General features: G+C 35.8%; 1 long non-coding RNA gene across 1 annotated transcript in view; it reads left to right on the forward strand.

Moving 5' to 3' along the window:
* LOC148126161 (uncharacterized) overlaps positions 1 to 27,301 on the forward strand; it is a 262,320-nt gene that overhangs the window by 32,401 nt on the left and 202,618 nt on the right. The window contains exon 2 of the long non-coding RNA XR_015742571.1: positions 20,400 to 20,552. This is a non-coding gene — a long non-coding RNA (uncharacterized LOC148126161). The remainder of the gene's footprint in view (positions 1 to 20,399; positions 20,553 to 27,301) is intronic.

Below are 27,301 nucleotides of genomic sequence, written 5' to 3' on the forward strand. Positions count from 1 at the left end.
CACTGAAAATTGAAAGAGAAGTGCACCTCCTGCTCTATAATCCAGAAGACAACAGGCAGCAGAGAGGTGTACAGATAACCATATTTTAAATTATAATTGAAGAAGTTTAAATTTGAACAGCCTGGTGTTAGACAGACCCTGATGAGTTTGAGCACTGTGCCTCCATTTCCTTAAATACATTCACAAAAAGAATGGGAAAGAAGAATCACATGGCCCTCTTGGAACCAAGTGTCATAGAAGCCATAGCAAATAATAAAATAAAAATAAATGAGATAATAAATGAAGAAGGAAATAAGTAAAACATGTATACTAGCTCGATACTCATGCTTTGCTACAAAAGTATGTGATCAGCTTAGTTTGAGGGGAGGAAAATAAGGGGAAAAATGTGCCTCTGTGTACCAGCATCTATCAGTATTCATCTGGCTAGTATCCTTTCAGTGTGTGAGGGCTGTTTGGAAAGTGAAATAGTATTTGCTGTGTGAGCAAGAAGGAGACAGCAAGGAGCCTGGGCATGGCTTAGCTCAACTGTTCAGTACTAAAGCAGCTTGGTGCTGTGAAACCGAAACTGAAACTCCTCTCCTTTGCTTGTGTTTTGCATTTGGAAGAGATTGCTTTTCAGGTGGGGAGAGGGAGTATAACTCCTTAGCATCAGAGTGTGTTACTAATAATATAGGAAATATTAATGTTTTGATGGTCATTTCAAAAAATCCTTTCTTAGTGAGCACCTAGAAGCCAAGAGGAACATATGTGCCAAATTTCAAGTTTGTAGGGTTTACGGTTCTGGAGATTTTTTGCATGATATGTGAGTGGCATTTCACTTTTATATACTATATATAGATTGGAAAGTCTCAGACATATGGCTTGGGTAAAACAAATTATCATCATTAATTTAATTTTCATTTACATAAGGGTTTTTTTTTGTGTGTGTGATGCTTACAAAGATTCAATTTTGTCTTCTGAGTTATGGTAGGTCTCAGAGGCATCAGGTATGAGCCTCAAGTCACCTAAACTAGATGTGTTAAAGTGCCAGTTTCAGTTCACTTGTTCTGGTGGTTTCAGTGGGACTACAACACCACTTGCTTTAACGGGACCATTAGTTTTAATAGACACTTGAATTTCTTCCCAAGATGGGGCATGCAATATTTCTTCTTTTACCACACTCTCTTCTTAAATACCCCATTCCCATTGCATTCAATTCACTTTCTTTTGACATATCAATTTATAACAAATTAAGCAGGAGCAAGTACTCATACCCAGTCATTTTCTTTTCTTTTAACAAACATGCGTTCCTTTCCATGGACTACACATTGCTCACTAACGTTTTGCCTGCTTTTGAACAGCTTCCCATTTTTCTATTTACCAGGTAGTCCTCAATTTACAACACAGTTCATTTAAGTTACAATGGGAAAGAGTGACTTATAACCATTTGTTTGCACTTACGACCTTTCTAGCATCCCCGTGATCAAAATTCAGATGCTTGGCAACTGGCTCATACTTATGACTGTTGCTGTGTCCCAAGATCATGGGATCCCCTTTGGCAGCCTTTTGACAAGCAAAGTCAATGGAGAAGCCGATTCACTTAACAACCATGTTGTTTGTTGGCGCAGTGGTTAGAGTGCAGTACTATAGGCTACTTCTGCTGACAGCTGGCTGCCTGCAATTTGTTCAAATCTCACCAAGCTCAAGCCTTCCACCCTTCTGAGGCTAGTAAAATGAGGACCCAGATTTGTTGGGGGAAAGATGCTGACTCTGTGAACCGCTTAGAGAGGGTTCTAAAGCATTGCAAAGCAGTATATAAGTCTAAGTGCGAGTGCTACTAACTTACCAATTGCAGCGATTCAATTAACAACCGTGGCAAGGAAGGTCATAAAATGGGGCAAAACTCTTTTCTCACTTTGGGCTCAATTGTGGCCATAAGTCAAGGACTACCTGTACTTTGCCATCTTTAATCAACGTTCTTCCACTAAGTATGAATTGCAATTGTTCTCCTCATTTTCCATATTAAACAACTATCTTCTTCCTGGCTACATTTTCCAATCTGTAATCTTTGTTGAATCAAATGTATTCAAGCTGTTAACCAACAATACCATATCATCTGCATATGAAAGTACAAGTACATTCATTTTCTAACTGACACAGCTATCATAAGCATTCCCATAAATACAGTAAACATGCAAGAGGACAATGTACATCTTTATCTTCCTCTCTATTCGGTGTTGAACTACTTGTTAAGTCTTCCATTTACTCCCACATATCCTTTATTTCCATCCCATATCATTCTTATTGTATTAAGCAACCAACCATCAACTCCATATTCATGCAAAACATTCCATCCTTCCATGTAATTCATTCTATTATCTGATGTCTCTAAATGAATATACATTAAACATTCTTTCTCACATCCATATATTTCTCAGTCAGTTGCTGAAAAGCAGAAGTATAGTCCAAGAAAAAAATTACATTGTAATTTCTAACATTTGCTAATTGTCCCCAGAGTTTTGCAGAACACTTTTCCAGGGATACTTAGCAAATCACTTGCCCTGTAGTTTTTGGTTTACTCTTTCAATCTTTTCCTTTGCACAGGAAAACTGTATACTTCCTATCACCAGGCACAAATGCAGCCGTAACACATGTAAAAATGACTTTCACACACCTATAAGCAAACAATATTTATAGTTAATATTTTTTTATTCTAGTTTATATATTTGCATATTATAAACCTGCATGTTTCTTCTTCTACCTGCATATTACCTTCATATATTCTGTTCGTGTGTGTATGTGTGTGTGTGTGTGTGTGTGTGGGCATCTGGGTGTGTGTGTATATTAATTATATCTGCCATATGTGTCATCGGACGTTGGTGATCATGTTGGTGAGATAGATAGATAGATAGATAGATAGATAGATAGATAGATAGATAGATGATAGATAGATAGATAATATCTTTTTAATGTGCTGTTGGACACTGACATACATAGAATTAGTATCAATTCCACTTTTCAATGTACCACTATCGTTCAGTTATTTCTAACTCATTGTGATCCATGAATATCATTTCATTAGGGTTGTTTGTCAGTGACTGATATCTTGTGTTCTTGCAAACTTATTCTTTCACTTCCAGTGATAATATCTTGTCTACTAGACCTTTTTATTTTTCCCAAGCATCAAGGTTTTCTCCAATGATTTTTTATTTGCAATTAGGTGCTCAAAAGATTTAAGCTTGAGACTCATTATTAATGCTTTCAGTAAGCCCTTTTATTTTATTTTACCTAGTTCTGAATTATTTGTTTTTCTTGTAAGCCAAGGTTTTCACAACAATTTTATCCAGCACCACAATTCAGTCATCCATTTTTCTTTATTAGGTCTTTCTGTTCATCCAGCTTTCGCAACTATAACTTAATACTGGGCATACCATAGCCTTGACATCATGTATCTTTGTTGTCAATGTGATGTCTCTCTGCATCAAAAGTTAGTCATAGTTTTTCTCTTAAATAGAAAATGTGTATTTATTTCAGGGCTGTAGTCACTATCCTTGTGCACTTTGAGTCTAAGAAGGTAACATCTGCTACTACTTCAGCACAGTCAAAAGCATTTGAATAATAAAGAATATAGCAAAAAACATATGTCTTTTTGGAACTCCTTTTCTTTTTCCATTACCCATGTGATGTCATTTGTCCTTGTTCTTTTAAATCTAACTTGTAAAGTTGGCAATTCTTGTTATTTATAATTATAAGTTCAGACTACAAAATCTTGAAAAATACCTTACCAACATGTAAAATAAGAGCAACAGTTTGATACTTTAAGTGTCCTTTAGTATGATCCTTTTTAGCAGCGAAAAATAAATTAGTTTTCCATATCTCCTTATAGGTGTCATATAGCACTTTAACTACATCATCTTATAATAGTTTAAACACTTTGGCTGCTGTTTGATTAACTCCTGCAGTGTTATTGTTAGTAATATTATCTAGGGTCCATTTAATTTCACTTTTCAGAATGTCTCTCACTAATTCAGTGAACAAGCCTTCATACAAATAACTGATTGTTTTTGTACAGGGCTTCACATATTTGCATCATCTCTTCTTTGTATCTTTTTTCTCTCCTGGATCCTTTTCATTTGTAGCCTTTTCTCTGACCCATTTTTTTTTAAATTACATTCTATCCTGATTTCTGTGATTTTCTTAGATCAAACAGTTGTTCCTGTTTGACTATTGCCCTCAATTTCTTTGCATTCCTTATTTAAATATAACTCAGTACTCTCCTGTGGAACTCATTGTATAGTTATTTTCTTTTACTTCTGATATGTTTTGCTTTCTATCTTTCCTGAGCTATTTTCAACGTATCAGCAAATTACCATTTCAGTTTCCCTTGCTTATTGCCTTTCAGATTGTTTTTGTTCGTTTCATCTTTAATAATGTCCCAAATTTCAGTCCAGAGTTTTTCAGGCACTCGATTAATCAAATGGAATCCATTGATTTTATTACTTACCTTCATGGAATAATCATATAGAATATTGCTGAGCTTGTATCTTGTTGGTCTGATTATTATTTGGTTTTTTTTTATTTAGTTTATGTTGAAATTTTGCAAAGCAGAGTTTATGATTTGAGTTATAGTTAGTAGTCTTGTTTATTGATATCTGAATAAAGCTTTGCTTGCAGAGTGTATGGTTAATTTTCTTTTGATATTGTCCATCTGTCAAGTCCAGACATTGTTTTTTAGATTATTAGAAGTAAGCATTTGCAATATACATTAAAATTTTATGACATAACTCTAGTGCCCTCCCTCCTGTTATATTTCATGCAACAACATTATTATTTTTAGTTCTTCCTGATGCAAATTTCTTTCCAATCTTAGCATTCCAGTTTCCCAGAATCAATGTGTGTTCAGTGGTGGGATTCAATGTTTTTTACTACCAGTTCTGTGGGTGTGGATTGGTGGGTGTGGTGTGGCTTGGTGGGCATGGCAGGGGGACTATACTCTAAAATCTCCATCCCCACCTGACTCCAGGAGAAAGTTACTGCAAAATCCCATTATCCCCACCCCACTAACCTGCTTTCCAGCTCCGTCCTCTTGTGCAGGACAACAAAAGAAGACCCAGCCAATCAGCTGGGATTCAGAAGGCAGAGAATAGATGGGGCCAGGGCCAGTCAAAGGTGATATTCCAAACTACTCAAAATTTCCACTACTGGTTCTCCGAACTATTCAAAATTTCTGCTACTGGTTCTCCAGAACTGGTCAGAACCTGCTGAATACCACCTCTGGTTGTATTGACAAAATGTTGCAAATCATCATAAAACTATTCAACTTTTACTTCTTCTCTATCTGTAGCTTTGTCACTGCAATACAGATGACTTCACTCGGACACCAAGTGAATGCATTCTGTCATGGGAAGGGTGTTGTATCAAAGCATTGATTTTGACACACTTAAAAAAAATAATTATCAATATTCCATTGCTTCAATATTTTTAATTATTTATTTATTTGTCTATTTATATCTATTTATATAGCTACCTATCACATAAAGGTGATTTGCCGATTTCCAAACTTGATGCTCTTCTCATGTGAAGTGACCCATCGCAGTCCATTTCAGTTTGTTGATTTCCCAAATTACACTGTTGAATCATTACACTTCCTTTCTGATAATATCAAGGCTGCCCAACTTCATGGTTCTGACACTCCATGGGCCAACTGTATACATTTCTTTGCAGTGTCAAATTTTCCTTTCGTGTTGGGCATAGCTGGACATCCTTTTGGCCTCAATCCAGTCATATTATAAACACCATTGTCAACCTGGGGGTGGGTTTCGCCTTCCAGTATTATATTGGTACTGTGGTGGTTGTGAATGTCCATTTAATTGTCCTTGAAATAGTTGGGTTGCCTTTGTTCCTCCAGTGAATTATGCATTAGCCTGCCCCTTTGCCCACGAGCTGCCTATCACAAGTGAATATTCTTGGAATGCACATTGCTAGCATCATTGGGATATGCAACCCCCTTCACTACTCCAAAACAATATTACAGGAAAGGAACCATTCACATACAAAACTTTAAAGTTAATTTTTCCGGCATTATCTCATGTCAGATTTCATTCTGTCATTTCATCATTTTTATTTCAAATTCATTTTACTCTGCTGGAGGTTGTTTAGCTCTTTCCACCCACTTCCAAAGCATTTTCTTTTCCATCAAATTGCTTTACATATCCTCTGCCCCTTTTTATTCTTAACAGCTCCTCACTCTTTTATGCTATAACAATCCTTTTCTCTGTAAACCTAATGTACAATACCTTTCCCAGTTTTCATTTTTCCCCATAACAATCAATCTATTATATATAGTTCATTCCTTCTTCATTATTCTTTATTTAATGTATAATTTCATCAAAGATTTTTTAAAAAATACTTCTTATTGTTAGTGTAACTTCCAGGGATTGTAGAGACAATCATAGCATCTACTGTATCTGTGGGTATGAATGCATATTATAACGTATGATATATATCATATATGAGAAAGACATCTACAGATTTGTGAATACATGTGACATATTAAAAAGGGTATTCAAACAACCCGTTTCATTTTAATAACCTTTTTGGGAATACCCCTGTTACATGATATAATAGGGCTAATTGAAGAATTACCTGAGATATTCAGTTAGGTCAATGAAAGTATGTTCTGCCTTCTAATGACTCCAATTAGTCAATGGCTATTTGCATATGAACTTGACCAATCCCCTCCCCCCAAAAAAAACCTCAAATTGAATCAATTTGCATAGTCAAGTTTGTCTTAATTTGATGATTCATTCAGGCATTTGAATATAATTGATTGTTTGAATTGAATGTAATTTCAATATTTTTCTGAATCAAATTGTGGGATAACAATAACAATCAGTCCAGATCAATCTGCTGCTGGATGACAGCTTTTTTTTAAAGTTTATAGGCTGTAATCCATCATATTGATCAAATGTAGATTGGAAGATAGATGATTTTCAATTTCCAGATTATGGCTGAGAAAAAGTGATGGGCCCAAGGTCACCCAGCTGGCTTTCATGCCTAGAAGGAGACTAGAGCCTGGATCTTATTGATCTTAGTCTGGCAAGTTAACCACTACACTATATTGCCTTTCCATACACACATATGAAATATTGTGTACTATCAAGTCATTATCAATTCTTAGCCACATAGATTGATTTTCTCCATGATAATTCGTCCCTAACCTGGTTTTTCAGGATTTCCAACAGGGCGCTCGTTGTAATTTTATCCAGCCACATTGCTGCTGGTCATTCACTTCTTCAACTTCCTTACATCTTTTCCAGGTAGCTAGATCTTCACATAATGTGTCCAGAGTTGGATATTTTGAGCCTGACTATTGTGTTTCAAGTAAGAACTGTGGGTTGAATCATTCAATAATTCTCTGGTTTGTTTCGAGGAGCAGGGGGTTTGGCTTACACTGACATCCTTAAGAGTTTTCTTCAACACCAAATAAGCACAGAATATCTTTTGTGACATGTAGTCTTGGACACTAGATCGAAAAAGAATAGATGCTCTTGAGTGCATTATTAAAGCTTCTGTGGTCAGCAGTCTTTATACACTGAGAATATACCCACACATTTATTTCAAAGAGAGCTGCTTCTCCAGGCCTTAGATTTCTTTATAGGCCTTTTAGTTATTTATAAATTTGCTCCTGCTCCTTTCCTATGTCTGTGTAAAGTTTAAAATGCTTTGTGATCTTCAGTTTTATTCTTTATTATGGTTACTGAACGATACGTGCTTTGTGGTGGAAGAAAAGTGGTTTTAAATTGTAAGCTTGTTACAATTACTAATTAAGTATAGGGAACACTATTTCTAATATATTTTTAGAATATAAAAAGAGAAAAGAGGAGGAAAGTGTTAAACTACTCAAAGAATAGAACAATAATCTTGCTAAATTGTTTAAAGACTAAGCACTCCATTTTCTGTACTTAAAAAGAACTATGTTAGATGACCATGAGGACTAGAAGGTTACATCTTACTGCTGTGTCCTTGGATTCCAGATATTTTTCGTGTTTGATTCTCTCTTTTCAGATATTTCAGCTTCCAAGAGTTCCAACATAATATTTTTATTTTGTTTCCAAACCATAAATTTTATCCCTAGATCAAATTGACATTACTGATTGTATCCCAAACAAAATATCAATGATGATAAGGAAGACAAGGGCATACTCGGTCTTTGTGTAGGGTAGGTTGGGGAAATCAATATGAAACTCATTGGGGCAATGAGCAAAAGATTAGAGAGTAAATTGATGATATTTTAAAACTGTTTCAAAAGTATAATCAATACTAGGACCAAGAGAAGAAAAAAGACCCATTCTCTGGGAATGATTTCTGATTGATAGGATGTATATATTTTAGCTGACATCATGAATGGGAGGACATTTTTGTATTTTTAATGGAAATACATTTATTTATTAAGGAACTGTTTTCAACTGTAATATTTGAAAAAAAAGAGTTCTAAGACAACAAGACACAAGGTGACTGAAAGCATGGGTTAATATTTTAAGTTAAGAAAAGATGAACCTGGAGGTGGCTGGGGGTTAAATAAAAGAGATCAGTTAGGAACCAACCATGATATCCATATAAATATGGATTAAGGATTAAGGCCAAATTAAATTAAAGGATATATGGAATATATAAAACTAGATTTCCATAAACGTAAGAGAACATCAATAAAACCTACAATGACAGCCTATCAATAGGCTGGATGAGATTATCATTTCAAAGGCTGATGTAATGATATGTGGGAATGACTTTGGAGACAGGAAGGAGGGGAAGATAACCTGCTAGGGAGTAATTAGATAAGAGAGGGCACAGCTCACAGCTGTATAACTGGGTAGAGAAAGAAACTCAGAAAGGAATGTCCTAATTTATCAGGCTGTAAAAAGAGAAACAGAAGTTTTGTATTATCAGACTGGCAAGATTTGCTTAATGTAGTCTTACAATAAAGTAGAATTAGCTTTCTGAATTTCTTTCTTTGCCCATTATGTAGCTGTGGGCTACACCCTCTCTTATTTTTATGTTGTCTTTGTTCTTTGCTTTTTGATGGAGGGCTTATTCCACTATTCTTGAGAAGAAGGACTAATTTTAGTCCAATCTTTCTTTCCTGATCATTGTAGGAATTATATCATCTTTGGTGTGTACTGGCATTTGTCAGAATTTCTGCACATTTTATACATATGTTTTTTCAAATTACTTTTGTTGTGCTTGAACTTTAATCCAGGTTCCCTTTCCCCACTTTTTAACTTGGGTATATATTGTTTCTTTAAGATAGCAGTATAGTATTTTCCTAATTATAGCAATCTACTTGCTATATCTATCTATCTATCTATCTATCTATCTATCTATCTATCTATCTATCTATCTATCTATCTCTCTCTCTCTCTCTCTCTCTCTCTCTCTCTCTCTCTGCTCTGCTTTCTTGTAATTAGTTACCTTTGACAGAATGATTAGTTCAGTGTTTTAAAATTACAAGATGGACCATTAAAGTAGATAAATATTAATTATTCTTGAACTTTTAAGAGGTTTTGGTATATTATATTTGCCTTATCAAGAGGTATAAGTTTCTGCCTGAGTATAGATGTCTAAGGAGCCCTGTATATCTTGGTTAATGGATCTCGATGTATTTTATTTATTTCACTGTATTATTTAGGAAGTTTCTACATGAATAGGTTTACTCCTTTGATGGTAAAGTTGTTGTTGACAAAGATGATTCCATTAACTATTTCTCCAATCTATAAATTCTTTCACCAAGATTATATCCAATTTAAAAAAAAATTGTGTTACATGATGTTCTTATTTCCATGTCATGGTCAGCAACCGGAAATCCTATTCCTTCCTCCAATCCTCCATTAGGCTGTTTTATCTTTTCAGTACAATCAATGAAGTCTTATAAGCAGTAGCCACTCTCCTGCCTACTGTTTCCCATCCTTTGAAGAAGACAGAAGAGCTCAAAAAGGAACCTCAGTCAAAGGAAAAAGGAACCTCAGTCAAAGTGGTTTGAACATTCCCCTCAGTATGATTCAGAGCAGTTAGTCCTTCGCTCTGAGTGAGATTAACAAGAACCTCATTACTTTCTACATCCTGTTGAAAAATTCAAGATCCTTTTCTGCCAGATATATCCCAAGTATCCCAAGGAATCCACCACAGAAAATATAACATGTGGTGATGAAAATATGTAGTCACAGATATGTCACAAGGCTGTAGGGAAATGTTAAAATATGTGATTCCATCTGAACCTGCATTTTTCAATGGACTAATCTGGAAAAAAACCTCACCAGATTTGGGGGATAATCTTGCAGCAAACTGCCCAAATTATTCCATTAATCCTATGCTATCGTGTAAATAATTTTCACTGATAGGTTGTGTAAAGTCGGTGCACTGTGTTTCCTCAGAAGAATAGGTCCTCTCCTCTTGCATTTCTCTGAAAAATTAAAAGACAGTGGCCAAACAGCAAAGGATAAGAATTGATTCTACAATTGCTATGTTATTGCTAATTTGTGGCAATTGATGTACAAAAGAGTTACCATGGCAATTAGCTGACTGAAATTTGCTTTACTTTGCTTCTCAAACAAATCTGTTTTGGTAGAAAAGACTGAGTAGGCATGCAATGCCAAAAGAATGAGAGAAATAAGATTTTTTTTCTCCAACCCATCCCCATTTTGTTGTCGTAGGTACTATAGTTAATTTCTCTTCTGTTTATATGCCTGAGACTGTAAATCCCACCAGTTAAACCTTTCACCTTTCTTATTCAAAGATGGACAAAGCTTATGACAGCAAATGCCATCTTTATTGAATCATAATCCTTAGTATTTTCCTGAAATAAATAAGTAGTAATCAAAATGTAAAAGGATTGGGGAAAGAGAAAGGAGAGAGGAACAAAGGACAGCACAGCACAGGACAGCACAGGAAAGGAAAGGAAAGGAAAGGAAAGGAAAGGAAAGGAAAGGAAAGGAAAGGAAAGGAAAGGAAAGGAAAGGAAAGGAAAGGAAAGGAAAGGAAAGGAAAGGAAAGGAAAGGAAAGGAAAAGCTTTCTAAACTACAGTGTTTAACATGCTGCTGCCAAAGCATATTTGGCAGATAGTCTTTCTGGATCTTTAAACAACTATCTGTATATTGTGTACATTCATTGTCCAACCTCTGATAGTCTTCGAAACGTGGAAATATGACTGGCTCAGTCTCTCATATATAATATTCTCAGGGCTCCATCAGTTTCTTCACCTCCTCTGCCCTTTGCCATGTCCTTACAACTTCCTTGTCATATTAACTATATTTCTTATTTCAGTAGTTTGTTTTGGCCTGACAAGAAGAGAAGTTTGCTCTTTTTTAAAACAGAAGCCATCTGTTTTTCTACCTCAGATTGGACATAAAACATCAGCAGATTTTTTTTTTCTCTTATGTATTCAGAGAAATAGTGGGAAAAGTAATTTAAGGAAACTTGCTGAGAAAGCCAGAGATAGAGATGTTGTATAATCTGTAATGTTCCATCTGTGAGTTTAAGTTTGTAATCTGTTACATTCATAAAGTTAGGGAAGGAAATTTTTCCCTTTCTAAACTGAACTGAAGCTGCATGATGAGATATCTATTTTGTTGATTTATTTTTCACCCATTTTGCTCAAGTCCTGATCCTTCAATGACCATCATAGCCATCCTCAGCGTCAGATAATCTTCCAATCTTTCTCCAGAGGAATGAAAAATAATATTAGTTTTTTAAAAGGACTATTAGAGTGCTTCTGGAATCCAGCACCTTAGATAAGCACTACAAGAGCCCTGATGGCACAGCAGTTAAAATGCAATACATGAGCTCAGTGGTGCAGTGGTTAGAGTAAAGTACTGCAAGCTACCTCTGCTGTAGCCAGCTGCCTGAAGTTTGGCAGATCGAATCTCACCAGGATCAAAGTTGACACAGCCTTCCATCCTTCTGAGGTGGGTAAAATGAAGACCCAAATTATTGGGGACAATATACTGACTCTGTAAACCACTTAGAGAGGGCTATAAAGCACTATAAAGTGGTATATCAGTCTATGTGCTATTGCGAGTGCTATTGCAAGCAAACTCTGCCCCCAGCCTAGAGTTCAGTCCTAACAGGGCTCAGCTTTCTATCCTTCCCAGGTTAGTAAAGTGAGGACCCTGATTGTTAGGGACAATATGCTGATGTTGTAAACAACCCAGGGAGTGTTGTAAAGGCCTGTATGGCAATATATAAGTGCTATTGCTATATCAGAGGAAGAATTCTGCAATTCTGTGACCATTCCCTTATTATCAGAACATGCTCACAATAACTCAAAAATCTTGAAATACAACATACAGCTATCATTAATAATATTTAAACAATAAATGTATATTAAAAATTGCTTGTCCAAAAGCAATTCTGAATACTGGAGCAGCTTTACTGAAATCACTTCAGTAATACTCAAATATAAACATCTCTACAGATTCTGAGTAATAAAGCAGTAAGTGTAGAAGATAGTCTTGAATACTCTTCCAATTAATGAGTGGGAGTGTTTGTTTTATTCTAAGCTGTTAAGTAGATGATTGATTCATTAGGCCTAATTTTCTTCATTAGGCAGATGAAGAAAATTCTACAGGTGTGCAAATGCAGTGATCCTTCTAACCCAGGGCTGTCAAACTTGCGGACCACGGATCAAATGCGTCACGTGCTGGCCATGCCCATACCCAATTTAGTGAAGGGGGGAAAAGTCCTGATATGTCAAGTGACACCACCATGATGACATGAGTTTGACACCCCTGTTCTAACCTCTCAGATTGTGACTGAACTTCTGCCTAGTTTTAACAATCATGCTGCTGTCATCATTGAAAAAAGAAAGCATGGTTCATTCATGAGGGGTCCTTGGTATTCTCTGAGCTTGATTGTTTCCTTGAAGATGTTTCATTACCCAAACTAGGGAACATCATGAAGCACTGATTTACCATGAAGCACCGAGTTATCTAGTTTGGGTAATGAAACGTCTGCAAGAAAACAAGCAGACTCAGAGAACACCAAATATCCTTCCTTTCAACCCTGAACTAGAAAAATTCTCCTTTATTGATACCGTCATTCATTCTTAAAAAGCAGGGGAAATCACTTTTTTTTAAAAAAAAAATCTAAACTCTTTCATGTTTCAATTTCAACTGTGAGAAGCACTGTTAAAAATGGAAGCCACATAGAAGGAAAAGCAAGATATGAAAAACAAAGAAAAATCTTTGCTAGAGCTGCCTGAAAGCTGGTCAGACATGCCAAACAGATTTCACTGTAAATGACCTGCTGTAAACTTTAACTGATCCTAGATTAATTGTTTATAGGTCCATAGCACTTGTGTTGTTTATAAAATAAGATCTACATCAGAGAATGTCCAGAAGGAAACATTTTCTCTGGCAAACCAGAGTATTTAAAATCTTGGTAAGCCTAAAATAGAATGCTTTGGACTAATAGAATAACACTGGACCATTAAAAGCACGCAACATGCATTTGGAGAAAAATAGGTAATAGGTTTAATGAAAAAAACTCCTTACTTGTTAAGCAGGGAATGGCCTTGTATGCTTTTGAGTAGTGAGACACCCAGTGACCCAAGAAACAAGTTGTAGATGGAACAAAGAATGATTTCAACTAAATATCATACTTGGGAAATTAATGTTCCATGTTCCATGAAGAAACTGAAACTAAAAAAATGTTAGATACTTCAGTAACAACAATATAGGTAGTCCTTGATATACAACTACAACTGAGCCCAAAATTTCCATTGCTAAGCAAGACTAAATGAGTTGTGTTTCATTTTAGGACCTTTTTTGGCAGAATTGTTAAATGAATCATTGCTGTTGTTAAGTGAATCTGGCTTCCCCAATTGATTTCTCTTGTCAGAAGTCATCTGGAAAGGTTGTAAATGGTAATCACATGACCCTAGGACACTGCCACTGTCATAAATCCATGCCAGTTGCCCAGCACCCAAATTTTGATCATGTGATCATGGGGATGCTGCAATGGTTGTTAAGTATGAAAACTGGTCATAAGTCACTTTTTTCAGTGACATTGTGACTTCAAATGGTGACTAAAGGAATGGTTCAAGTCAAGGACTTCCAGCACAAAAGGAATTGCCAAGCCAAACAGAAAGTATTTAAAGGAAGTATAAAGGTTTGGAATGATCTTTACAGTTACTACGAGAACTTGAGTATCATCAGTGGTGGTATTCTACCAGTTTGACCCAGTTTGGGCAAACCAGTAGTAAAAAATGTTACTGTTCGTGTTGAGGTAATTCCCTGTTAGGAGAATGAGCGCATATAGGGAGACGTATTTGAGACAAGTGTTTGAATAATACACATACAGCACACAGATACACTGTACAGTAAATGTAGGTTTTTACTTCCAGAAATGTTAAGCAAAGTCCAAAATAGGCAGTCCAAAATCATTCACAGGTTAAATCAGTCAGTTTTCAATCCAGAGATAATCCAAATATCAAAGTCCACTCTCTTCTGAGATTAAGACTAAGACTAAAACAACCCAGGTTTCTGGCTCCATCTTATGGCCGTTTGAGTAACCCAATTGCAGTTTTTAGCATGCTCTTAAAGCCATAGTACTAAAATGTTTATCCTGGTTTATATATTTCTAACCCAAATATCTGTTAGGTGACTTATATTCCTAACAGTTCAGCCGATCTGGTAGTAAAAAAAACAGCTACTGTTTTGGCCAAACCGGTCTTTCTTTTTTTTCTCCTGACGATCAGCTGTTCTGGTGATCAGCTATGCCAGGATCCCCTCACTGCCTTACTGCTTCACCCAGGAGGCTTTCCTGAGGCCCAGGAGGCAAAAAAAAAAAAAAATGGAGCGCAGGGAGTTTGCTGCACTGGTCCCCTTTGTTGTATTTTTGGCCTCCTGGGCCTCAAGGAAGCCTCCTGGGAGCAAAAAGCCCCTCCTATGAGATTTCCTTGAGGCCCAGGAGGCAAAAAAAAGGGGGAGTGTGGGGGGGGGTGCAGAAGAAGAAGAAGAAGAAGAAGAAGAAGAAGAAGAAGAAGAAGAAGAAGAAGAAGAAGAAGAAGAAGAAGAAGAAGAAGAAGAAGAAGAAGAAGAAGAAGAAGAAGAAGAAGAAGAAGAAGAAGAAGAAGAAGAAGAAGAAGAAGAAGAAATAATCCCCACCCAGTCACAGAACTGGTAGTAAAAATATTTGCATCCCAACTTTGAGTACTATTGAAAATATGTGGGATCTCATATATACAGTGTCTGCAAGAAGAATGAAGAATATTTGTAAACTAAAAGAATTCTGCAAAAAAGGGTGGAAGGAAAAATCTAAAAGCAAATCTAAGAGCAAAAATACAAATAGTTTACTATTGGAACTATCTGGAAGCTTTTATTTCTATTAAAAAGGAGTTGGAAAGTAGTAGCTGAAAGAGTATACTTCTGCATCTGCTATATTTACCATTTTCTCACTTTATAACTAAACATAAATCGGGATTCAGATTTTGCTGAAAAATGTCATGTTTAATTTTATATAGCAATAGCACTTAGACTTATATACCACTTCACAGTACTTTACAACCCTCTCTAAGCGGTTTACAGAGTCAGCATATTGCCCCAACAAGCTGAGTCCTCATTTTACTGACCTCAGAAGGATGGAAGGCTGAGTCAATCTTGAGCCTGATGAGATTTGACTGCCAAATTGCAGGCAACGGGCAGTCAGCAGAAGTAGCCTGCAGTGCTGCACTCTAACCACTGTGCCACCATGGCTCATGTGAAAGCTATCTACTTAGGGTCAGAGTTATATTGAAACAACTTTGACCAGGCATGTTTAATCTTTTACATTAAATTATATTTTTAGAATGGCAGAAAATGATCCATTGTCATGACTATTTTTAAAAATTAATAATAAAAAATAAAATAAAACATATTGTATATTCTGAGCATCCATTACTCGCCTTCCTACAGTTTTCTTGCTGCGGTTTCTCTGATTCCACATCATATTTCAGACTGTTGAGGCTTATATGCTCTGTTAAAAGGATAACAATGGTAAAACACAGTTAAAGGCCAGCTGGGAAAAGAATTTAGGGGAGCCTCAGAGGAAAACTGATGAATGGGGTTAAGCATCACATCACATGAGTTGCTCCTTCCTGTGTCCACTGTAGGAACTGTGAGGCAAACTGGGGCTTCAGGAAATGAGGACGATACGGACCGTATTCTCCTCACCAAGGAATGAAGCAATTCAAACAAACAAGACAAATCGATTCCAGTTCAGATGTATTCTGACAGACGTAAATCACTTAAGCTGCATAAGGATAAGAGAGAGGAGTTCAAAAACCATCCACCCTAAAACTTTCCATATGATATAGTTTATAAACAAGCACTACATTCTGGGAATGAGAATAATCAAAACAGACCCATGTCATCGGAACATTGTCTCAAATTCTTTATGGCTAATTACATAGAAGAAAGAAGATCAGGTTTACAGTTAGGTTAAAGAAGAAGAAATTGTATTCAAAAGAATGCAAACTTAATGTTATTGGATAATGAGAGCAGGCTTATGTGCTCTGCCAGCCATATGCAATTACTAACAATACTGCTTCTGGAGAAAAATATCCTAAACCTTTCAACATAAGTTCCTCTACCAAAACAAATAAAGAAAAATGCTGATTACAAAAGATAATGCTCTTATGAAGTCCAAATGTCTGATGGTCTTTCAGAGATCAGAACAAATATGAGAACTTGCATTATACAGTATTTATCTTAATATATCTTAACAAGCTTCCAGAAGTTTTATAAATGAAACTGCAAAATATGCTGAATACTGATAAGTGCCAGAGATATTCAAAAACAGATATATTTCTTGCATTGTTTCTAATACAGTATATTTCTAAATTAGTAACACTAAGTTATTTGCATTTAATAGATACAAAAATAAACAGAGATGGATAAGAATGCTATTCCTTTGGCATATCTCATTGAAGCATGCGCTCACACCAAACCAATAGGATTTTTTTTTTGAAACCCACCACTGCTTCCACCAATGTAATAGCTAGGTCTATCATTTATTTATATATTTGAGATAAATTAGTTAGTTGATAACCTCTGCTTTGGTATATTAATCATAAACTAATGGGATATATTTGCTCTGTGAGTCAAGTTTTGCGGTTGCCTATGGAAATAGCATTTTATAATACATTGCATAGCTAACAAGCCACCCCTCCAACTCCAAGGTGCCTCCTCTGGGATATTAGTAGGGTAGGACTATAATTTACATGAGACAGAAACAGATTGCATATCAAATCCCCTGACATTAAATGTATAACATAGTTACCTCCATAGAGTTTTTTTCCAAGAAGGCCAACAATTGCAGGGAGAAGGCCTCTGTACAAATAAAGCTTTATAATTCTTGAAAAGAGTGTCTCCTCCCCTTCCCCTCCCCCTCCCTCTCCTCCTCTTTCTCTTCCTCTTCTGCTTCTTTAGTGGAATATCATTTAGCATCTGTCTTCTTCTTTGAATAGGTCTGCTAATACAACCAAAGAAAGAAGCAGAATTCCGAGGTGGTAAAATGAATATACCATCAGAATATATAACATCAGAAACAATAAAGAGCCAACAAGGATGGCACAAAGTTTCTGCCTTGGTTTTGCTATGCTACTGGTCTCCTGAGAAGCACTGAGAAATTCTTCTAAAGTGGGACCATTAAACTAAGAAGAGCACCCTCTATATAAACTGGCAGTTGATTCCCCTGGGTAAACAGAGATTAAGAATGGAGATATTGGAATGATAAGGAGACGTGATGAAATATACACTGTGGCATTTGCAAGGCCAATTCTTCCCCTCATACGCTTAGGTGAAGTGTTGTAATGCAAATATGAAAGGGCAAAACATGCATCTTGAGACTAGATGAAATACTGATGCTTTTTGGTAAAGCAAAACCAATGGATAGATAGATCGATAGATCGATAGATAGATAGATAAATTGATGAATGGATGGATAGATAGATAGATAGACAGGTAGATGATAGATAGATAGATAGATAGATAGATAGATAGATAGATTTGGTTGGCTATCTATCTCATATAATGATTCTAGGTGGGTCACAACCATCCCCCCCCCCCCAAAAAAAACCCAAAGCTAAAAAGAGAAATATCTTTGCTCCCCGATACTACACCAAATAGCCTCCCAATTCAGATCTCATTTAAACTTAATGCTCAGGGAAAGAGTCAGGTATTTATAATCCCCAGAAGGCTAAAAGTGTAGGGCTCTCTCAGATCTCAGGTGGGAGTTACTCCATTTGAGTGAGTGGACCTGGAGGTGAATATGTCCACTGTATCTAACCTAGTAGTATGAGCTTCAGGAAAAGGTGGTCTCACAGTTTAATATACACAGATAGGACAATTTATAGATGTCACATATGCCTGATAAAAACTGGGGATAATGATATTCAGTTATCTATTTAATGCAACAAATCTATATCCTAACTTTCAGAACTAAATCTTTTCAAGGGACAAAAATGTTCAGAATGAGTGGCCAATGGTATTCTGAATGGCCAGCATATATCTATCTCTTAGGCCATTAAGCTGGAAGATCCCCGACAGTTCAAAAATGGAGCTGAAATATCTTTCTGGCTGATAACTCCATTTGGGATGATGTTACAGTGTTTATCTAGTGAGCCTCAGCATTCTTCCTGAGCCATTATTAGATTGATAGTCCCCTCAGGTACCTGGCAGGTGGCTCATAAATGCTTAAACATATTCAGATTACTTGGCAGATGATAGCCATCCCTTGTGAAGTTTTGGTCATCTTAATGTGATTTTCTATTTCAAACAAAACTAAATAGATGTGTAAGGAGGGGGGAAAGTTATTAATGGATGAGAACGCAAATAGTTTGTAACCCACTGCTAAGGTTAGAGATGTCATGGTTTGCTGCCGTTATCATGGAACTTATATATAAATAAATAAATAAATCTCAAATGCATTACGGTATCCACAGGTAGTCAAGATAAGTTACTATTACCACATATGTTGATAGGCAGATAGGATTCGGCTCATTGGGATGGGACAGGACTTATGTGTGAACTGGGAGAGGGAAGTAGCAGTGGGCTGTTGTTTTCTTCTTTTTGTTCCTTTGTGCATATTAAACCAGTTTTCTGACATTTCTTCACAGCACTGTGATTGCACCAAGTGAAGGCGGAGTGAATTAACTCATTCATTAATTTCAAATATTTCTATAAATCACTAAATGTACTAATAAATATAATGTGGTTTATCATGTATGACAAAATCTCTCTAATGAGTGAAAGTATCCCATTAGAACTTTCACAGGAATTAGAAAATTCATATCCTGCTTTTTTCTTTTTAAAAGAAGCAGAGGTAGTCTCCTTTTTGAAATCTTAAAAATCCAGTTTCAATAAGTTCTATAATCAAACTGGAAAACCCTTGCCCAATTGATAATTATTTCAGAGATAGTTCCTTACCTAAACAGAGAAACAGAATGTCCATAGGTGAGGGGGGGAAAACAACAACCAGTGGGAGTAGGAGCCACTTCTGACTTCTTCCAAGCTTCTTTATAGAATTTCCTTGTGGGAATCTGGTCGAAAACATCATAAATCTTCCTCCTTTCCTTTCCTTTCCTTTCCTTTCCTTTCTTTCACTTCCCTTTCCTCCTCTTCCCTCTCCTCCCCTCTCTTCCGCTCCCCTCCTTTCCCTTTCTCTCCTGCCTTTCCCTTCTCAGCAGACTGGTAAGTGGCTATGGCTATTGCTGAGCAGGGGAGGGAACAAGGGATTGTGAGACTGTCTGGGAAACTGTCAGAATGTTGAAAATTGAAATTACAGCACCTTTACAGCAGCAACTGTCAATAGCACAAATTTCATTCCTCTTCATGGATTTTAGACGCATTCTATAAATTAGGCTATTTGAGGTAACTTGCTCCAAAAATTGTTGCCCTACAATGCACCATTTTGCCCACTTAAAGGTCATGACAATGAGTGGCTTAGTAGTATATAAATAAATGGATATCTAGGTGGTTTTTTTAAGTCAATATTCAAAATATTCTCCTTAATTACACCTCAATTAAAACTAGAAGACACTGCATAATTCCAAATCATCCACACACACCCATAGACAATTGAAATGTGTCTCAGAAACATTTTTAACTACAGCAGCTTAGTCATCATTTGTTACAAATCAAGGCAACCTGATCTGATATGTCCCATGCAATGTTGAAAATTAGTTTCTTGTTTAAGAAAAACACCACAGCTGAAAACTTTCTAAGGGATTATCTAGCTTTAAATTTGTTTTTAGGTCAGATTGTCTTTCTTTCCATCTTTCCTAAGAAATAACAGCCACTTGTATGACCTATATTTCCCCGCCTATGATCTGGTGAAATTTGGAATTATGTTTAGGCTCAGCTGACACATTCTTTTTTTCATTCAGAATCACTACCCCAAATATGAAATTTGATCTTACTCCATTCAAGTTGCCTGGCAAAGCACTAATTGGAAATCCAGACATCCGGATGCCTGCTGGTCATAGGCGTTTGAAATCCACCAGCTAGCTTATTTCAAATGAAACAACAATATTGAGTTGGTAAGTATGTTTCAATATCTTATATGGAGGCAGTGATTCCAAGTCCTTGAACCACAAAAGGCTAGTGCTGGAGGATATCCTTTGGGATTAAACTAAAGCAAAGGAGATAGCACTCCATTAGAGAGAAAAATTGTAGTAAAAAAGACCCACCCGGGCAGGCACTGCATAACTAAAGTAAATGCCAAGGCAGCCTAGCAAAGGATTGCAGAGATATTTTTCTTCCTGAGGGGGAAAAGCACAATGTCTTTTCCATTAAATTGAAGTGAGCAGGATGGAAAAAATGGACTTTCAGTTAACTTAGGCCACTTCAAAATAAGGAAGGAATACGGTAAATAGGCAAGTGCTTCATGGAATTCCTTCAGAGCCACCTCCATAGAAAATGCCCTCCCCCCCCCTTTTTTTTTTTTGGTTTCCTAAAAGTTGAAAAGCAGTTACTTCAAATATGGTAAAAACATTTTAATGACCTCTTAGGCCTTGGGTTTTTTTTCCCTGTTTTCTTTATCATAACATCATTTAAAGCCATGTTATATTCGTCACATAAAGAGCACAGATGGGTGTTGGTGTTAGAGAGTTATAGTTAAATGTTACTAACTTGACTTGCATCTTTTTCTGATCCACAGACAATGTAAACATAACAAGGGAACATTCAGGATATTATATAAATGAAATTTTATTAATATAAAATACAAATGAAAATAAAGACAACAGGAAAGGGGATGAGGGGAAAAAGGAAAAGGAATAGAAAAGGAAAATAGAAAAGAAAAATAGGACAAAAAAGCAGTTACTTACAACCTATTTCAGTGAAGTAAATTACACAATAAGAATATAACCTCAACTTTTTATTTATACAAAAAAATAATACTAGCTATTTCTTTAACAACAACCTTCTTAATGATCAAAACCCAAAATCAAAATCTCATTTTTATCTCTTTTGAAAATCCAGAAGTGATTTCCAAGTGGGAACAAAGCTAGTTACATTCTTTTCCCTGATTAGCAGGGGTGGGATTCTTCCGGTTCTGTCCACTTCTGTAGAACCGGTTTCTCTGAAGAGCAGCGAACAGAGAGCATACATAGAACTGGCTCTATGTCTGCTGCTGTTTTGGCCCACCCACCCGTCTGGGCTCTTACCTGACGTTTATTTCCTGTGTTTTCAACCGCAGCTGCTTTGCATGACACAGCTGCGGTTGAAAAAGCAGGAAAAAAGGGCTTTCCCAACCGCTGCGCACTTGCACGCAGAGCTGCTCAGCTGTCCAGGCAGCTCAGCAGGACGTAAATTTCACTCTCATGACTCGCACGCATGCTCACAGAACTGGTAGTTATACCGGTCAGATCCCATCCCTGCTGATTAGCATAGTTACACTGCCCTTTCTGCCAATTCTATCAATTTCACTCAATTTAGCAATTTAGCATGTTGTGCTAAAAAAAAAAAAAATGCAAAGCTGACTTTTGAAAGGAAAAAAGTGTGTTTTAGTGTGGCCTGCTAGGCATTTATATTTATTTATATTTCACATTTCTGAACCACCCATGTCTCTCAAAGAGGGACTCTGGGCAGTGTACAATAAAATATCAAAATAGAAAACAGGATATAAAAATTAAACGGTTAAAGCTAAAATGTTAAATTAAAAAAGTAAAAATATAAGATATTTTAAGGAGACAAGAATAATTAATAATTAAACTTATTTTTCAACTTATTTTTCTTTGGTTGTTTTTTTTAAATCTTAAATTCTCCATCCTCTTTCCCCCCTTTCCTTTTTCTTCCCCACATAGAGTTACTTGTTCATTAAAGATGGCTTCTTCTTTGTCCCAGTCTTCTTGTTTTGCAGTCTTTTCTTGTTGTTTCTCATAGTTCCAAATCTCCATTTCTAAGAATTGAAAAACGAAGCCAAAGGAATCCTTCCCTTCTTGTGCATCTTCTTTGAACTTTTTAAGTTCCATTTTCAATTCATCAAAAAGTGATGCCATTGTAAAAAAAATTTAAACAACCACCCGATTGATTTTAGTTATTTCTTATTCTTAAATTGTCAATATAAGGAAAGAGACAGAAGAAAAAAAAAAGGCAAACCTTTCCCTTTTCACTTTCTTTCACTGCTTCCAACTCTTCTTTGGGAGCGATGTTATTTCTTGTAAAATTTAAATTCCATGGTACCTTAGTTATTGCTTTTTCAACCTAGCCCGGTCAGCCAAAACTTTCACTTCTTATCTTCCTCCTGCATGTTCTTTTCCAGCTGAGTACTTCTTTGAGGTGGCCATTTCTGACCACCGCTCCTACTGCCTTTGGAAAAGGGAGTTTGACCAGCTGAGGAGGAGAGATGCGGCTCTCCTCGACCCTGCTGGCAGTCTCCCCCTTCTTCACCACCTCTACAGGGTGGCTTAGCCCTGAAACCAGCTGTCTCGGGGTGCTCCAGTGGCGAGCCCAGGCAGAAACCGCACACAATTGTGGATTGCTGTCTGTTACTGAAGCCCTTCAAACTGGTAATACTGGAAAACAACAGAAATGGGGAATACAGAAGAGAGAAATAGAGGTAGAGAGACAAGGGGGTAAAAAGGGGAGGGAGAAGAATAGAGGAAAGAAGGAAAGGAAAAGAAGTCACAAAGATCCGGAGCAAGATATAAAGAAACAGGACCTATTTAGAGATAATGGGTGAAAATTTAACTGAAAAGGGGATTCTGTAAAGGTACATGAGATTGTGTTGTTATATTTGTAATAGAAATAACCTTAGAAAATTGGAAACAACATATGATTAGAATGAGGGATAGAATGGTTAGTGTAACTTAGTGAAATGTTTGTGAATAAAGTAAATGAAATAAAATAAATGAGAAAATTGAATTGGGAAGGAATGGGAACACTTTAATTAATCAATGTTTTATAAAATATAAGTGAAGAGGGGCGAATTGATTAATAATTGTTCCCATAGAGGTATGACATTTAATTGAAAAGTAACGTGAAAAATGTTAACACTTTAATGAATTTTAATATTAATGATAGAATTGAATTGAAATGGAATGTTGTTTTAACTATATACATTTATAAAAAATTTTTTTAAGAATACTGTGTGTAGTTTAAGAATGTACCAAACAGAATCCGAATGGAAGCTATGTATTATATTGAGTGTTATAACTTTAGGGGAAAGATACAAAGGCGTCATACTCTAATCAGTAACTACAGGAGAAATTTTGTTTAATGAGAAAAGATAATAGACAATTGAAACAGGACAAACAAAAAATATAAATATAATGATTTGAATTGAGATGAAATAAATAAAATAAAATTGAGGAAATTAAAAGAGGGGAGAAGCTATGCAGAAAATGTAAAATTGTAATAAGATATGGAATAGAATATAAAAATGAGCATGAACTTGAATTTGTGTCTGTATAAAAGAGATTGGGATCAAGCTGCTTTCAAAAAAGATGTTTTATGTTTTTATGTTTTATATTTTGTTTGTCTATGTTTGTTTTTAAACATTAATAAAATTTTCAAAAAAAGCCCCATCTTTTTTATAGTGTGGTGACCAAAACTGGATGCAGTACTCTAGGTGTGGTCTTACTAAGACTTTAAAGAGTGGTATTATATCTCACTTGATCTTGATGCAACCATCATAAATATGAGTCATATTTATGTCAAACATTTGAATTTTGATCATGTGACGATGGGTATACTGCAACAGTGTGAAAAATGGTCATAATAATCATAATAAGATATGGAATAGAATATAAAAATGAGCATGAACCTAAAATTGTGTCTGCACAAAGAAATGTAACCCAGGATTATGCTGCTTTCAAAAAAGATGTTTTAATTGTGTTTCTTTTCTTTTTGTGAAAACTCAAATAAAACTTACCAAAAAAATAATAATAATTAATAATTAAAGAATAATTAAACCTTGTTAAAATTAGTTGACAAGGGGAAGGAGAGGGCTCTCATGGCACAACTGTGTATCTTCGGGTTCCCCACACAAAGCTGCAGAACCATGTTTTAAGCCCTTTTCAGAAGGTCAGGAGACTGGTGCTAATCTCACTCAGAGTGGGGGATTTGGCAGAGAAGGCTATCTTCCTAGACCACAGGTGTCAAACTTGCGTTGTCACAGCGGCATCATGTGACATATTGGGACTTTTTCCCCCTTTGCTAAACTGGGTGAGGGTAGGGCTAGCAGATGACACATCCAGCTCACAGGCTGTGAGTTTGATACCCCTGTCCTAAACACTGCCAGTTGGAGTCCTTTAACTCACAGGGTCCATATCATACTTTTCAGTCAGACAGAGTGGGACATGCCAATGTAATGTTAATGCTTCCTTTCTATGAATGCAGACATTTTAGCTTGAGCCAGGCAGCATGGAAATCCATTCAACAATGCTCTCTATACTAGCTTGTGACGTTTAAAAGATTTTCTGTTTACACATTTGGCTATATGGTTGGAGAAATGATTTTCTTTCCTCTTGATGCATATCACAGTCCCTAAAATTGAACTGCTTATTTTTATGTTCGTTGAAATGCTGGTATGAAAGGCAGATCTTCTAAAATAAAACCAAAATTGGGTGAGAAGGTGTGGAGGAACCATCACGAAAGAAAATGATGTCCTTTGTGAGCTCATAGCCCAGATTCAAACAACAGGGTCTGCTAAAGCCATTTATTTCTAATGAAAAGTCTGTTTAGATAAATTTCATCACAATTTTATCTAAATCTTTAAAGAATTTTTGTCCAGTAATATCGGAATTGTTTGAAATAAATATAATATTTTAGGTAGAACATTCATTTTGATTGTTGCTATTCAGCCTAATAATGAAATTTGCATCTTATTCCAATTTTCCAAGTCCTTTTCAATCTGTTTCAATAATTTGGTATAATTATCCTCTCACAGATTTAATGTTCTAGCTCTTAACCAGATTCCTAAATATTTAATTTTATTTACAATTTGTAATCCCGTCTTTTCTTCCAATTTTTTTGTTTACTATTTGTTTTGTTTTTAACTAGCATTTTGGTTTTTTCCTTATTGATTTTTAATCCTGCTAATTTACCGAATTTATGTATTTCATTTAGTAGAGCTGGTCCTGAGCCTATTGGGTCTTCTATGACAAAAACCATATCATCTGCGAAGGCTTGTAATTTATATTCTTGATTTTTAATTTTAATTCCTTTAATTTCCTTATTTAATCTAATTCGGTCCAGCAAACTGTCCAAAATAGTTACAAAAAGCAGAGGTGAGAGCAGACATCCCTGTCTGACCTCCTTCCTTATCTACAATGATTTGGTAATTTTTCCATTTAATAATACATTGGCCTTTTATGTGGCATAGATTGCATTCAACATTTTTACAAAATTATCTCCAGAATCCATCAGATTAATCTGCTTTTTCATAAAGTCCCAATTTAAGTTATCAAAGGCCTTTTGTGCATCCAGGAAGACCAAAGCCACTTGGCTTCCTGGATGCTTTTCATAATATTCCAATATAACTATTGTTCTTCTGTTATATCTGATCTGCCTCGTGGGAAGAAATCCATTTTGATCCGGGTGAATTTTATTACTGAGTATTTTCTTAAATCTTTCCACCATTACTGCCATCAGAATTTTGTAATCTGAGTTTAAAAGGGATATTGGTTTGTAATTCTTTGTTTGATTGACATCTGTGCCCTCTTTTGGAATCAATGTTATGTATGCTTCCTTCTAAAATTATGGTATTTTGGCTTCCAGTAATACCCCATTGCAAAGCTCTAGTAACATTATCTCTAGTATATGGCCTATTTCTTTATATAGCTCATTTGGTAACCCATCTGGGCCTGGCATTTTGTTTCTTTTTTGTTTTTGAATTGCCTCCTTTAGCTCGTCTAAAGTTATTTCTTTATTCAACATCTCTTTTTTATCCTCTAATATTGGATAGAGAGTTCCTTCTTTCAAATATTCTTCTATTTTATTTAAATCAACTACTTCTTGTTTGTAAGGATCTTCGAAGTATTCTCTTACAATTTCCTTTTTTTCTCCTGATCTGTCTCTATTATTCCATTTTTATGCTGTAATATGCTGATTTTCTTTTCTTAATTTATATGCCAGCCACCTTCCATGTTTATTTGCATGTTCAAAATAATTTTGTTTTGTATATAATATTTTTTTAATTAGTTCCTCTTGATCTAAAATATTCATCTCATGTTTAGATAATGCTAGTTCATTTCTGATATACTCATCTCCCGGGGTTTCCATTTCCTTATTTTCTAATTTCTCTATCCTTTTTGTTAGGGCTTTCCGCTTCCTTTCTCTTTCCTTGTTTCTATTTGCTATATAATCTATCAATATTCCCCTTAAGTCATTGTATCCCATAGGTTCTGCAATGACTATCCTGTTTTTTATTAAATTTTAAAAATCTAATCAATTCTTCCCTAACTTTTTGAATATATTCTTCCTCTTTCAGTACTTGGGAATTAAGTGTCCATCTACCTTTTTTATAATGACTATTTTTCCAAACTATCTGTATCACATTGTGATCTGCCCACGTATTAGCTAAAATTTTTATGTCCTGAATCTCTTTATATACAGTAGCTTGCTATTTACCCAGGCCATATCTATCCTGGACCATGATTTGTGTGGGCTGGAGTAGAAAGTGAACTGTGATATTTCTGGGTTCCTTTTTCTCCACGCATCCACTAATTCTAATTTTTCAGCCATCTCTATAAATTTCTTAGGTAATGTATTCCATTTCTTATATTGTCTTTTTTCACAAGCATAATCTTGTCTATTATCTGTTATTGCATTATAGTCTCCTATT

The sequence above is a fragment of the Pseudonaja textilis genome, chromosome 3, assembly GCF_049901715.1.
Source record: "Pseudonaja textilis isolate UNSWEBS1 chromosome 3, rPseTex1.2, whole genome shotgun sequence".
Classification (NCBI taxonomy): domain Eukaryota; kingdom Metazoa; phylum Chordata; class Lepidosauria; order Squamata; family Elapidae; genus Pseudonaja; species Pseudonaja textilis.